The sequence below is a fragment of the Odocoileus virginianus genome, chromosome 6, assembly GCF_023699985.2.
Source record: "Odocoileus virginianus isolate 20LAN1187 ecotype Illinois chromosome 6, Ovbor_1.2, whole genome shotgun sequence".
In the NCBI taxonomy this organism is placed as follows: domain Eukaryota; kingdom Metazoa; phylum Chordata; class Mammalia; order Artiodactyla; family Cervidae; genus Odocoileus; species Odocoileus virginianus.
Window position 1 is genome coordinate 40,187,677 of NC_069679.1, and position 16,081 is coordinate 40,203,757.

Below are 16,081 nucleotides of genomic sequence, written 5' to 3' on the forward strand. Positions count from 1 at the left end.
TAGCATATGGATAGACTGGAAAGTCCAGAAATAGCCTCACACATATCATCAAATGATTTTCAACAACAGGTCCAAGACAATGGGGAAGGAAACAGTCTTTTCAACAAGCGGTGGTGGAACAACCAGTGAATTATGTGGGAGAAATTTCAACTCCTACCTCACATGAGACAAAAAATAAGTCAAACGGATCACAGACTTAAACCTAAAAGCTAACACTTCAAAAAGAAATGAGTAGAAAATGTACATGATCACACCACGGGCAAAGATTTCATAGATCACAAAAAAGACTAAACACTTTAACTGATAAACTGGACTTTATCAAAATAAAAACCTTCTACTCTTCAGAGATACCATTAATACCATTAAGAAAAGAAAAAGTCGAGATAGCATGCTTAAGACAGAGAAAATTACATGTACATACATGCAATTCAAAAAACTAAAATCATGGCATACGGTCCCATCACTTCACGGCAAATAGGTGGGGAAACAATGCAAACAGTGACAGACTTTATTTTCTTGGGCTCCAAAATCACTGCAGATGGTGACTGCAGCCATGAAATTAAAAGATGCTTGCTCTTTGGAAGAAAAGCTATGACAAACCTAGACAGCATATTAAAAAGCAGAGACATTACTTTGCGAACAAAGGTCGGTACAGTCAAAGCTATGGCTTTTGCAGTGGTCATGTATGGATGTAAGAGCTGGACCATAAAGAAAGCTGAGCGCTGAAGAATTGATGCTTTTGAACTGTGGTGTTGGAGAAGACTCTTGAGAGTCCCTTGGACTACAAGGAGATCAAACCCGCCAATCCTAAAGAAAATCAATCCTGAATATTCATTGGAAGGACTGATGCTGACTCTGAAACTCCAAGGTTTTGGCCACCTGATGTGAAGAGCTGACTCATCAGAAAAGACCCTGATGGTGGGAAAGATTGAAGGCGGGAGGAAAAGGGGACAACAGAGGACGAAATAGTTGGATGGCACCACCAACTCAACGGACAAGAGTTTGAGCAAGCTTTGGGTGTCGGTGATGGACAGGGAAGCCTGGTGTGCTATAGTTCATGGAGTCTCAAAGAGTCGGACATGACTGAGCAACTGAACAACACAACAACACATAATTTATATGTATATATTACACATATACACACCCAACTTGAATCCAGAATATAAGTAAAACTCTTACATCTCAGTAAGACAAGCTCACCATTAACAGGTAAACAATATTTAACATTTTTCTAAACATATACATATACAAATGGCCAGTAAGTACACAAAAAAAATGCTCAATATTTTCCCTTATCAGGGAAATGTAAATTAAAACCACAAGATACAACTCTATACCCAAAAAGGGCTAAAAGGCTAAGAAGATCAAAACACCATGTGTTAAGGGATGTGGCACAACTGGAACTCCACATAGAACTCCAAGTAGCTTCAAATAAAGTCACATTTATCTAACCTAAGATTCAGTAATTCCACACCTAGGTTGAAAAATACAGGTATACAAAACTGTTTGTATGCAAATGTTCACTTATAATAACCAAACAGTGGGAAAACAAATATCCAAGGAGTGAAAAGATAAAGAAATTTCCACATATAGGTACAATGGGATACCAAACAGCAACAATAACAGCAGCAAAGAAGGAGCTGCTGATACAAGTAAACATTACAGATTAATCTCAAAAACATCCTGCTAAGGGAAAGAAATCAGATACAAAATATCTATCTATACTGATTTCATCTGCATGAAATTCTAGGTTAGGCAAATTTAATGCAAGATAAACAAAATCAAAACAGTGGTTGTAAAAAAAAAAAATAAAAAAAATAAAAATAAAAAAAAAAACAGTGGTTGTATTCTACAAAAGACTGGGAAAGAACTGAACAGAAGGTACATAAGGGAACTTATCTGAGGTGATGGTAATGTTCTATCTCTTCATAAGATTTTGATTACACAAATGTATACATTTGATAATACTTAAATGGTACACTTAATATTTGTGCATTTAACTATATGTAAATTTTACTTCAAAAACAAAGAACTATATATAAATATTCAACTCTAGTTAATGACATGGAAGCTGAATTTGTTTAGGGGTAAAATGCACTGTTTGCAACTTAATTTAAAGTACAAAGCCAAAAAAAACACCACAAACAGCAACTGACTTGACTGGTGAATGATTACAGGAATGGATAGATGGAAGGATATGTGATAAAACAAAAAAGCAAATTGGTAACTGTAGAATCTAGGTAATAGGGAAATGGGCGTTTGCTGTATAATTCTTTCAACTTTAATATGCTTGAAATTTTCCACAGTAAAATGCTAGCGAGAAAACATTTGATGAGCAAAAGAAGCGAGACACAAAACAGTAATATTATATAATTCGTATGTATATGACATTCTAGAGCAAACAAAACTAATCTATAATGTCAAAAATCCAATCAGTGGTTGCATGGGACAGGAGCTAGGGATGACTTATGGCAAAGGAACAAGAAAGAACTTTCTAGGGTAATGGAATGTTTTATGTCCTGACTGGGGTGTTGGTTACATGGATGTATGTATTTGCCAAAACTCACTGAACTGTACAGTAAAATATGTACCTTATACTTTTTATAAAATTATACTTCAATTAAATTGATTTTTAAAATGTGTTCACTATAAAAAATCTGAAATACACAGAAAAAGCACATAAAAATTAAGTCCCTCATAATCACACCATCTTTCTTTCTCTTTTGACAACAGCCATGCCCCGTGGAGACAAAATACAACTTAATGTTTTCCTGAAAGGCAATACAGAATGAATTCTGGAATTCCTTCCTTAGGTTGACTCAAAACCTAATGAACTTAAATCCCTTCAACCCTATCATTGCTATGAGCCTTCATCAAACTACTAACCACTCTGTGCCTAAATTTCCTCACCTGAATAATGGAAATATTTACCTCAAAGTTTTGTTATAAATGTTAAGCAATCATCCTGGCAGAAAAAGCCCACAATCTTCCCCTGCCGTGAACTTTTTCTTTTGCAGGGCTTCAACTCTGTACATACACACACCTCAAAAGTCAGTCTTATTTGAGAGAACCTCAAATTCCTCTTGTTGATCAGACTGAAACCCTGAGTCGTTAAAGCCCAAAAACAAGGACTGGAGTAACAAAATAAAACAGAAAACTAGATTAGAAAAGATGTCAGCTGCCTTGAGAATGTAAGATCTAACATCCTGAGCAACAGTATACAAGGGTACAATTTCTTCCTGAGTGAATTCCAAGATGTATAATTTGATAAAAGTTGTTTCTGCTTTATCGATGTGATCTAGGTCAAAATATGTAACCTGGAGAATATTTATTAAAGAATGTGAGGTTCCAAAGAATGAGAAAAAGAGTCATAAGAGAAAAACTGACATTTTACAAATGAAAGTAAAGATATACTGAAAACTGGACTGGGGAACACCTCTGGATAGCGTGTATTGTACACTCATATAAAGTGAACCTCATGAAGAAAAAAAAATAATTTAGACCATGTAGATCATGCCTGCTATTCTGCTCAATGAGTAAATACCCAAAATGAACACAAAAACGTAATATTTTACTACTCTCTAGCTGGTCTCACTTCCCATGCGCCGCTCATGACATGAGCATCTTGTCAGATTCTAATATTCAGAGCCATTTATTTTTCCTAGAACATGGACCACAAACACAGCCTACTACTGTCTACTACTTCATCTGGTGTTTAACAATGAAACACAACTTGTGCCAATACTGGAGGAAAAATAGGATGTTCTGGGCTTTTAGAGACTGTGTATCTATATTTTACATTTTATGGGCAACTTTAGGGATTTCCAAGGTTATTTGGACAAAATGACATTTTTGTCTTCCTTGAATCTGTGCATTCAGATAGCAAGTGAAAATCTTTTGTGGCAAAAAGCAAAACTGGCAAGCTATTAAACAATCCGAGGGTACTGGTTTGGGGAAACCAAGGAGTTACTATCCAGTATGCTAATGTCAGCCACTTTACTCAAAAAAACCTTCTGAATTTTTTTTGCTATCAGTATCTGCTCAAAGTGATAATTTAAAAGATAGTTAAAACACTACCCTGTTCCAAGAATTTCATGTTCTACATAAATACAGAAATCCTAACCCTAATATGGATTCCCATAAATGTTAAGTCTAACCTACATTTACACATATACTTTTGAGGCAATCTTCAGGATTTTAGTTTTAGTGTACATAAACTGTGACTTTTTCCTGTTACGGAAGACAGTGGCAACTGACAAACAGGCAATTAGGGATCAATAAAGATGACAGAAGACAAAAGAACAAAAATCTTTTAAATTGAAATTTGTTCCAAGATAAAGGCAGATGACTGAAAAACAAGTCCAGGCCTTATAACTGCTACCCATGAGGAAAAATATTCACTTACACAGGAATAAAATTAGGGTAAATCCAAGTCTAGGAAGAAGGTTTTAGGAAGATCAATTCAGTTCTAGCAGGACAGTAACAGATTAGGCTACCCAAACTTTTTCAATTCCAAACACCTGGAAGCAGATCAGGATCTGGAAACAACACCCAAGTAAAAGATATAAAATTTAGAGCAGTTTATTAACATGTTAAGAGATACAATATCACTGATCGTATATTAGATACCATTTACTTAAGTACTGTGGTCAGTCAATAAATATTTATTGAGAGCCCATTACAAGTTCTAGGCACAGGGATCAGCAGTGAATGGGATACAGAAAGTTTCTCAAGGAAACTGCATGCAAATGAGGACAAACAAGACACAAGGAGACAAATAAATAATCAAGATAATTTTAGAAATATGTGCTCTTAAGGAAACAGAACAAATAGTAAAGGTTAGCCATCAACAGTGTCTTAGACAAGAAGCTAAAAGACACAGTCCTGAGAAGGAACCAGCCACCAGTCAGCCAAGCTAGAGAGTTCTGGAGGAAGAGCATTCCTCGCAGGGGGAATAGTAAGGAAACGTCACGTGGCAGCAACAGATTTAACATGTCCAAAGAACAGGAGTGGGAACAAAGGGAGAGGATGACACGCAAGGGGATCAGAAGTGGTCAAGGGCCAGATCAGATAAAGCCTAAAAGAAACTATGCGCCATGTTTTTATTTCATTTTATCCTCACTAAAAACTATTATCTCCAGGGAACTGAGAACTATGGAAGTCAAATGACTTGCCTAAACAGGTCTGACACAAACACTTGGATCTTAATTCCTACAAAAATTGCTGGATTTGGTCTCTCTTTTTAAAAACTAAATGTATAGTTATGAGGGCTTTTACATGTTCACTCAATACTTCAGTTCTGAGACCTTATTTTTATGTATAATCATTATGCTACTCAACCACAATTTCTTCTCTTTATCAGGAAGATTTTCAGAACTCAGCCTCCATAGTGAGGGAATGCTTAAGTTTTAATAAAATGAAATAACTGTTACATAAAGATAAGAAAAGCACAAAATATTACAGAAGAACAAAAGGGAAGGCTACAGATTCTGGAGGAGAAACCACAGAAGCTTAAGAGCTGGTCCTTAAAAGGAAATGGCAACCCACTCTCGTATTCTTGCCTGGAAAATCCCAAGGACAGAGGAGCCTAGTGGGCTACAGTCCATGGGGCTGCAGAGTCAGACATGACTGAGCACACATGCAAAAATAAGATTTCCTCAAGTGGAGAATAAGGATAATGGCAAACAGAGGAATGGCAGGCAGGAAGATGGTTATGAAAATAAAATGACCACTTTTATCTGTTACTATATATAGGTCTTTAAAGAAAAGTGATTTCAGAGAAATTATAATTAAATCCTTGATAATGAATCACAATCTGCAGAAATTCTGTCATTAAAATTTTTTATCACATGATTTTAATAAGACTACTTTGTATTGAAGAACACGTGTTAAAAGTAGAAAAAGGTTTTGTGAACATATTTACTGCAAATATTTTTAAAAAGATTTATTCACATATTTAAATATGATTTAACCAATAGAATTAAGAAAAAAGCCCATTTCCATACCAACAATATAACTTGCTCCTAGTAATAGTACTATTATTTACCAAAGCAAAGTTCACATTATATTTAAACCTGGTAAATTATACACATATCTGTATCTCAAATTTCCATGCAATCCCCACTAAACTGTCAGTAAAAGTATTTTTTAAAACACACACACACACCCCCAAAACAGCAAGTATGGAACAGCAACAAAACGCAATTATCTGATTTGACAGCAATTATAAAAAGAGAATAGAGGAAAAAATGACTAAGAAGTTACTAAAGCTAATATTTCCTAAAATCAAAGGACATAAACCCTTGCTATCTTTGCCCTGTTGTTCAGTCGCTAAGTCGTGTCTGACTCTCTGCAGCCTCACGGATGGCAACCCATCAGGCTCCTCTGTCCATGAGACTTCCCAGCCAAGAGTACTAGAGGGAGTTCCCATTTCCTTCTCCAGGGGATTTCACTGACCCAGGAATTGAACCCACATCTCCTACATTGGCAGGTGGATTCTTTACCACTGAGTCACCAGGGAAGTCCACCTTTGTCCTCTTAAACCATTATATTCTTATGGTAAAAGGTTAAACTGATATTTATACAATAAAAGAGGGATATGAAGTATGTTCTTAAAAAACAAAAACAATAAAGCAAAATAATCTAAAATTGTGATTCAACTATATTAGGCAAAACAGTAAAGAAAGAAGTGTGAACTCCTTTTCCATAAGCAGTCAAAGGTAAGGCTTAAAACCACTTAATCCTGGGACTTCCCTGGTGGTCCAGTGGTTGAGAGTTCACCCTGCAATGCAGGTGATGTGGATTTGACTACTGGTTGGGAAACTAAGATCCCACATGCCTTGAGGCAACTAAGCCACAACACAACTACTGAGCCTGCTAGCTACAACTAGACAGTCCACACCGCAACGAAAGCTGATGCAACAAAGCTCCTACATGCCACGATTAAGACCCAATGTAGACAAATAATTTTTTTTAAAGGTTAAAAAAACTGCTTAATCCTCTGTGTTAACCAGTTGTAGCAGCAGTTTTCAAACTTTTTGACTTGTGAAGCCCTTTACACTTAATAATTGAGGAACCTAAAGAGCTTTTATTATGTGGGTTGTATGTACCAGTATAATATTATAAAAGAAAGCTGACAAATGTTTTAAAATTTTAATTCTAAAAATAGCAATAATAAACCCACTCCATGCTAGGAAGTAACTCTTATGAATATAGTTTCCAAAAAAACTGCGTGGCACTGCTGCTCATTTTTGTAAATCTCTTCAACAGAGAAACCTGGATTCTTATATCTGCTTCTGTATTCAATCTAAAATGAAAATTCATTTTCACACAAATATGTAGCTGATAAAAAGAAGAATTTTTTAAAATTTTACTATGTATTTATTTTTGGTTGCTCTGTGTCTTCATTGCTGTGTGCACGCTTTCTCCAGCTGCGGTGAGTAGGGGCTACCCTCTAGCTGCAGTACTCAGGATTCCCATTGCGGTGGCTTCTCTTATTGCAGAGTACAGGCTCTAGGGCATGCAGGCTTCAGTAGCTGTACTGCTGGCTTACCCGCCCCAAGGCATGTGGAAAAACCCCCGGTCAGGGACCAAATCCCCGTCCCCTGCACTGACAGGTAGATTCTTAACCACTGGACAACTAAGAAAGTCACAAGGAAGAATATTTTTAATAGTATTTTCACGTAAGTGTGGATATTATCCTTCTTTGATATTAAGCCAAAACTTAAAAAGTATAATTCTGTAAAGATAAGTTGCAAAGTGGACTCTGAAACCATTATCAATGAAACTTTTCAGACCATTTCACTTAAATCTATTGCTCTATCTTTCACTTAAGAAGGTCTTACATCCACAACATGATTCTGTAATATCATGCATGGACCTTTTGAAAAAAGACGGTCCACTGAGTTATGCACATCTTCCAAACACTTCACTGTAAGATAGCAAAGAAAAAAAAAAATCACATGTTAATATCATCAATTACATCAGCAAGGTCCTAAGAAGTTGTGAAGATCATAGTGGCAGATAAGTTTTCCAAAATTCGAATTTCTGCTTGAAAGCCTTAATTTTATATGGCAATGAATTTTGCTGGTCCAAGTGAGAGGCTCATTTCACTTATTTTTTAGAAAATAGGTACAAATATCCATGTTTAAATAACCATAGCTTGTCACTCTTTCAAGTAAAAATAGTGTTCCATGAAAAAAGCAACCAGCTAGCTAGTTTGGCTCACACCTCAATCACACAAATATTTTTCTTCAAGACAAACATCATAGTTTGGTATGGAGCAGTAGTGTCTTATAACATCCTTCTCATTTTGTCACAACAAATATTAAAAAAAATCTACTCAAGCATCAGGATTAATGAAATTAACAAGCTCTACTGCTTCATGGAGGATATTCTTAAATGAAATCAGTTCCCCGCCCCAACCAAAAATGTAAAGTGATGAAGAATATGACTACTGGTACAATTTTTGCCACTATCTTGATATGCACTGCAGGACCAGCAGATTTATGTATCACTGTGCTTGGACCACTAATTCAAATGTCAACACAGTAAAGTAGCAAAGAATAAGTTAGTATTATTATGAAATAGTTTCAAACCAACAGGTAATTTGAAACATTTGATGATCCTCTCAAGACTCCATAGATCACATTTTGAGAACTGATGCTCTGGAAATATATATAAAATAAGAAGAGGAACTAAATCTCCAGGGGAAAGAACTCCATGGTAGGAAGACAGGGATGGCAAGGAGACATCTTTCCCTGTACAGCCTTTGTACCATGTGAATTTGGTATTCCTTGTATGTATTTTATCTTAAAAAAATAGATAATTATTTTCTTTAAATGTAAACTGACATCTTACAGTGGCAAAGTATATATACAAGCATATTATTTAAATATAAAGGTCAATATAGACAAAATATTTTAAGAGCTGAAAATATTCCCATTTAGGAAGCAGAACTAGGAGACTGGGAGAAGTGGCAGAGGAGACTGCTGTTTTTTCACTATAAGCTATTCAGAACTTTTAAACCATGTACATTTTAATTGGTTCAAAAATAAAAATCATTCAAAATATTGCATGGAAAAATACTTACAAGCTAAAAAGACAAATAAACAAATACCTACGCACAGGTGAGAGAATGGCTGTGAAATACATCAAGATGTAACAGCAAATGCCTAGAATAATGTGCCTGTGAGTTTTCACTCTTACATAAAATATTATTGTATATTATAACAAAAATATTCATTTAAAAAGCTAGTTTAAAAAAATTAAAAGCTTAGTTCAAAAGCAACAATTTCCTTAGACCAGAATGTCTAACTCAGTTAAAATCAGTTAAGTATGTAAATCTTGTGTCATTTTTAACAGATAAGTGGTTAAACTCTCCCCCACAACATATCCACATACACACACACACAAATAACATAAAATAATCTTTCATTTTTTTCTTCTATTTCATTTTATCACAATTAAGATCAAATCAGAACTTATTTATTTGAAAAAGAAAATAAAAGAACTGCTTTACGGTAAATATAATTGCTAATCTTATGTAATTACTTCATAAACCCACTATCAAAGTCAATCTTAAATATAGTGTCTCATAAGATGTCCTGATCAGAAAAGAAGTGATTATTTCTACATACAAATAAGTAACTCAAAAGCAAACTGCATTCCCCACTATATGGACCTTGGAGAATGCCTGAATCCAGGACTGAGATAGAAAAGATGTAAGTTAAACTTGGAATATTTTGTGTGCAAAAAGAGAATATACTCCAAAAAAAAATTATGAGTATATCAAAAAGACACAGAAGCCAAAGAAAGGCTCCCACAGGACAAATCCAAGACAATCTGAGCAACAAAATAAAGGCAGTAACAGAGTATAAACCATTGAGTAAGATAGGAAATACATAAGTCCGTATCAATGAGATAAAAGGATTTTTCTTTCTTAAAACAGAATGCCTACTGACATAAAAGAAAAGAGTCAGAGAATAATCATTCTGCAACCATCAGTGTAAACATCAGTACAGGCAAGAAGCATCAATGGATGTTAATACAGGAGGGAACTTTGATGAAGATACAGATCTGATTAGTAGCAGGATATCTGCACTATCTCAAAGTTATACCCACAGATTGCTTATTCGGTGAAGAAGAAAAATAATAACTATACACCCCTGTGAAGAAACCAGACAACACCATGATCAGAAACTAAAAAACTAACATCACCACTGAGGGGCAGGCCAACGGCATGTACTTCAGTATCATACCCTAGAAAGGATAACAAAATCCCCAATTGGGGAGGCATAGCCCAAAACTAATTATGAGGAAACATCCACAAATCCAACCTGAGAAATATTCTATGACATATATAAGCCTGTATTCTTCAAAAATGTTAACACAATGAAAGAGAAAGCCTAAGACACTGTTCCGGATGAAAGGAGACTGAAGCGATATGACAGCTAAATGCGACTGGCAATCCTGACACAAATCCTATGGGGGAAATGCTGTATGTGTGTGAAAGCCACTCAGTCATGTCTGACTCTTTGCGACCCCATAGACTAGCCTGCCAGACTCCTCCATCCATGGAATTCTCCAGGCTAGAACACTGCAGTGGTTAGCCATTCCCTTCTCCAGGGGATCTTCTTCCAACCCAGGGATGGAACCCAGGTCTCCTGCATCGCAGGCGGATTCTTTACTGTCTCAGCCAATGGTGCAAAGGTACAAATGTTATTACTGGAACAAAGGGAAAAAACTGTAATAGAGGCTAGAGATTAGATAATGATATAGTACTATCAGTGTTAGATTACCTGAATCTCATTAACTGTATTGTGATAATGCAAAAGAATACAATATACAAAGAATATTTAGAGACATGGTTATAACACATGCAATTTTCAAATGATTCAGAAAAGAGCACTAAAGCAAATGAGACAAAATTTTTAAAATGGTAAATCTGATTAAAGGATACTGAAGAGTTCTCAGTATCATTTTTTTAAACTTTTAAGTGTGAAATTACTTCAAAATTAAAAAAATTTAAATAAAGGCAAATTGGATGTCAAAAGGTGGTTTAAAAAACTACTTATTCTGACGCCCTATAAGACATATGAATAAGGGAAATGAATGCAACAGTGACTCAGACTGGCACAATGCTGCATATAGAACTTCCTAAACTCTCAATTCTCTAGAAAAACAAAACAGAACAAATTTTGGGGGTTGAGGGGGAGGGGAGGCAGTTCTGTATGGCATGTGGGATCTTAGTTCCCCCACCAGGGATCGAACTTGTTCTACCAACTCCCACCCTCAAATTGGGAGTGCGGAGTCTTAACCACCAAACTGCCAGGGAAGTCTCAAGAAAAATGTTTTTTAAGTAACCACATAAACACTAAGATGCTGATCCTGCATACACTCAGGAAAACACAGAAATCTATGACTTCACATCAACACAGACCACACTGAGGGATTCTCCATTCATCCAGCAAACCATAAGCTCCTTTGCAGGCAGGCCTTAAGGTCCTGCTCTTTGTTTTAACTCAAGCACTGACACAGGGCCTGAAATAGAGCAGACATATTTGCTGAATAAATGATGACTGTTTAGAAAGAGGAACAAAAGTCTACATTTTATCAAAATTCGGAGGAAGAGAAAGAAAAGGAGGAGACATCTAAATAGGGTATCAATTATTTCTAATGCATTGAAAAATATGAAAATTTTCAAACCTCACAAAAGCAGAGAATATTATTACTATGCATATACCTATCTCTCCAACACAATTATCAGGCTATTTCACAATTGCTTCATCTCCACTCATCTCTCGCATCTTTTTTGGCTCTGAAATAACTTTTAAACAAATACCAGACATCTTATTTCTCTTCCTCATTCTTCAGTTTTCATCTCTAAAAATGAGCATTTTCTTATATAAACATAATGCCATTAGTATTCTTCACAAAAACTAACAATAATCCCTTGATGTCATCTAATAGCTATCTACCTTCAAATTTCCTCCTAAGTGCTTCAAAAATTACTTTCTACAATTGGTTTGAGTCAGGACTTAAATAATGTCAACATTACATTTGGTCACCATACATAAATATTTTTAACCTTTTTACTACTACTAGTAATTATGAAAAAATCTATTAGACAAACCAATTAATTAATTCACACTTGTAGATTCTCTAGAATCAAACCCAATCTAATGTATTTACTATTCCCTCTGTCTGCAGCTATCTTCCTCCAGATTGCCACTATACCTGATTCTTTCTAATCACTGATTGCAAATCAAATATTACCTCTAAAAAAAGAGGCCCTTTCTAACCTCTCAACGCACAGTAGAGTCCCACTTTCATTCATTCTCCATTATATACCCCTGTCTTCTTCATGGCACTTACCACTACATAAAGCTGCTCTGTTTATTACTTCCTCTAATAAAACATCCACTTCAAGAAGGCAGAGTGCCTTCTTCACTGAAGGCCAAGAATAATGTGAGTAACATGAGACAATCAATAATACTTACTGAATGATTAAATAGCAATGCAGTAAAAGTTCAGTTTAGTATTTGTTTTTAAACATTTGTAGCTCACTGCTCACATCATGATATAAATTGAGTACCTGCAGAAACTCAGGCCAGCTGTTACCAAGACACTATGGGATACAGCAAAGAAAGAACAGAGGTATAAGGCATTCAAAAGCATTTCTGGACTTTTACTGAACAATGATTACAGGTTTCTGAAAGAAAATTTATTCAGAATGATTTAAAGCACATTACCAGGAGTAAAATAAAGTTTCTTTTTTTTTTTTAGTATCATATGAGAGCCATTAAATTAGGAGTAATATCTACAATGGGACAGAAGTATTATCTAGACTATGGCTCACTCGCTTTTTTCCTTCTCTCTCCCCCCCCAACCCAGTCTCTAATACACATACACCATGGAAGAATTTTACATTTTCAGATAGCATTTCTTTCTGGGGAATGGGTCATGATGAATACAATTAATACCAAAAACACCTAACTAAAAATGCAAACCATTAAATTTGAGACCTGGAGAAAACTAGAGTTATCTGTCCCACACTTCTCATTTGGCAGCTGAGAGAGATCTGAAGCCCAGGGTGGTTATCAAAAAAGTCACAAACCTAATGAACAGAAAGCAAAGCTACATCTAAAATCCACATCTCCTGTCTCCAACCCTATACTCTTTCATAAGATAATGTCACTCATAGAATGCTAATATCAAGTTATAATATTCTTTACCATCATTTTTAGTAATGTCACTTCTTTTTTTTCTATTGAAATCCCAGCCACTAGAGGAAAAGTCAAAACAAGGACACATATAATTATACTCTAAGTAAAGCATGTTACAGAAACCCCTTTTTGACAAAATAATACAATAAACATCTGGAAAAAACTAATTGGTTTGATTCAATGAGGTTTTTATTCCAGTTTACATTTTAAAGTGAAAATAACTATTTAGAAATATGATTATTCCTTCATTTTAAACAAGTAAATTGTTGATCTCATATTAAATATCAATATAGTTATTTTTCAACTATTTGCAGAAATTGAGTACTGATGTGAAATCTGTGAAAATGAAACCTCCACTATGATGCATTCAAAACAAAATTATTTCTTACTACATCTTTCTTCAAAAACCAACTCCAGTGAAGAACTAACATGCAAGTGACCAAAAGACACCAAACATAAGGGGGAAAGTGACAGAAATATCCATACACATAAGATACAGCAACCTTGATAAACAAGAAGAGACTCTACTCTTCCTAGTTTCCCTACAATATTATTCAGACCTATTCATAAATACCCTTGCCAGTTCTTAGAATACTAGTATGAACTGTAGAGGCAAACAAATGCACAGGACAGATGTCATTTGTCCAAGGTTAAATGATAAGAGATGGACAAGAGTAAAACAAAGCAAGGCATTAACAAATAATTAAGATTCTTTTCAGAGTAAAAGGGTTTCTTTCTCATTCTACTTGTTCTGTCTCATAAACACAACTAAATGCTACTGTTTAATATGAAAAATAACATTGTTTACATTGACATGAAAATTTTTACCAAAAACATACAGTAACAAAGTATCAAAATGTAGACTTTCACTCTAGTGAAACCCTCATTTTAAAACGTCTATGTAATATCCAAATCACTTTTGAAAGCAATGACAAAAAAAAAAACAGAAATGCGAAAGGAAATGGAACCTTAGTTTATCTTTTCCCCAGTCTGTGCTTTTTGGTTGAAGAGATCCCTAAAAAAGGAAATTAAACATAAAACACCAAATGAAATAAAGTTTGGATTAAGTCAGGTTCAAAAAGCGTTATGAACTATAAAATGAAATCTATGTCAGCTGGCATCTTATCACCCCAGAGAGTTCTAAATTCATCCTGCACATAAATCAAGAAACAGGAAAGCATGCAATACAATGGAGTCACCCCACAGTACAAACACCAACAAATTAAACGAACACCCTATACTTCCTGGTATTTTTTTAAATGTTAAAACTTAGACTTGAGTTAAGAACTTATCTGTAAAGATCGACTCTAACCTATTTAAGAACTATGTGACAAACCTCATTTCTGCAGCACAGAACAAATATTTCCACAACAACATTGCTACCGGCTCTGATAAATTCTGTAAAAAAAATAATAATAAATAATAATAAAAACAAAAATATCTTCTTTTTTAATGACCAGCCAACCAACACTTTACAAAATCTGACGCGTCTGTATTTCTGCTGTTCCGCGGTCTACGTTTCCTTGATCACAGAAGAAGGCAACTCCCTAACCGTCAGGACTGACTTAGCGCCCTCCAACACCCCGGGTGCGGGTTACCTTCATCACTCCATTGTCAAATCGCACTCCCACGCCTCAGTCCTCAGCCCCCGTCCTAAGACTCTAGAGAGTCAAAAAAGGGAAAGAAATCCCCTCACCCACAGTCCTTTACTGAGGAGGGTGGGTGTGTCTGGAGACGAACGCTCTGTCAAACACAATCAAATCTTCCGCGGAAACCCAGACCCTAAGCCACCACGGAGCCAGCAGTAACCGGCCGGTCGCCGACCCCAGCCTTCCGCGGCCGCAGCCCTTCCTCTTTCTCCCCTCCAGCCCGGCCCCTCCCCCGTTGCGCGCACGCGCGGCCTCCAATCGATCCCCTCCCCCCGGCCCCCCTCACCTGAATCATTAGCCACCCTCTCCCCAGGCTCTGGGAATCACTGGCCCAGGAAGGAAGACAGGAGATGTAAGCGGGGGAGAGGATGCGTCGAGAGCCAGTGATCTGCGCCTCAGATGTTGGCCTAAGAGGCCCCTACGGTCAAGAGCAGCGTCTGTCACCGCCACCAAAACTGTACCAGCGGCAGCGCCTGGTTCGGCCCAGCTGACCCGGCTTGGGTTCAGAATGCCTAATTTGGTCCCACAGAAACTCGTTCCCCGAAACTGCGGGCGTTTCTATGCTGCGCAGACCGAACACCTCGCCACCGTCGCCGCCACTGCTGCTGCTCTCCAGTCGCCGCCGCCTAACCAATCCCTCCTCTACCGAGGAAGCACGACACTCAAGGCTTTACGACAGTTCGCAAAGTGAGAGCGCAGTAGCCTTCAAGCCTCCATTAACATGTTTGTTTCTGCGCTTGCTCAGATGCCCGTTTCTCACCGTCCGGCCCCCTCTTCCCTGGCCCTCCCCCTTTGTACTCGCCTTATCAGTTTGTAGCCGAAACCTAGCAATGTCATAAAGCTCATTTTATGTTCATTTGTGAAATGCGTTCAATATTAAACAATATACTGACTACATCTTGGTTCATTTTTTTCATAACCGAAAGCTACAACCACAGAATTATTAACTATACTTAAGGTAACGAACAAAAACGTCATGGTTTAGTCTTTCACAGCAAATAGTACTCACATCATCCTTACCAATGCGTTCATCACCGTTGAGGTGAATTTGCTTTCAGAATCAGATAAAAAATGGTAATAGATATCCTGGGAACTAACTGTACAATCGTATACGTTTTCTTATTTTATAAAAATCAGGAGACAACAGACGCTTCATTACATGCATTAATAGGCTGTAGGCAAAACGGATGTAGGCATTGGAATCAG

The 16,081-nt window shown here is 36.5% G+C and overlaps 1 protein-coding gene across 8 annotated transcripts in view; it reads right to left on the reverse strand.

The window, feature by feature from the left end:
- Window positions 1-15,789, reverse strand: part of RNF111 (ring finger protein 111) — an 89,620-nt gene extending 73,831 nt beyond the window's left edge. For 3 of the 8 annotated variants that reach the window (XM_070469221.1, XM_020882531.2, XM_020882526.2), the window contains exon 1: window positions 15,162-15,789. The gene's annotated coding sequence lies outside the window, so the exon portion shown is untranslated. The other 5 variants (XM_020882535.2, XM_020882534.2, XM_020882532.2 and 2 more) reach the window with 3 other exon arrangements.
- Window positions 15,790-16,081: the final 292 nt, after the last annotated feature.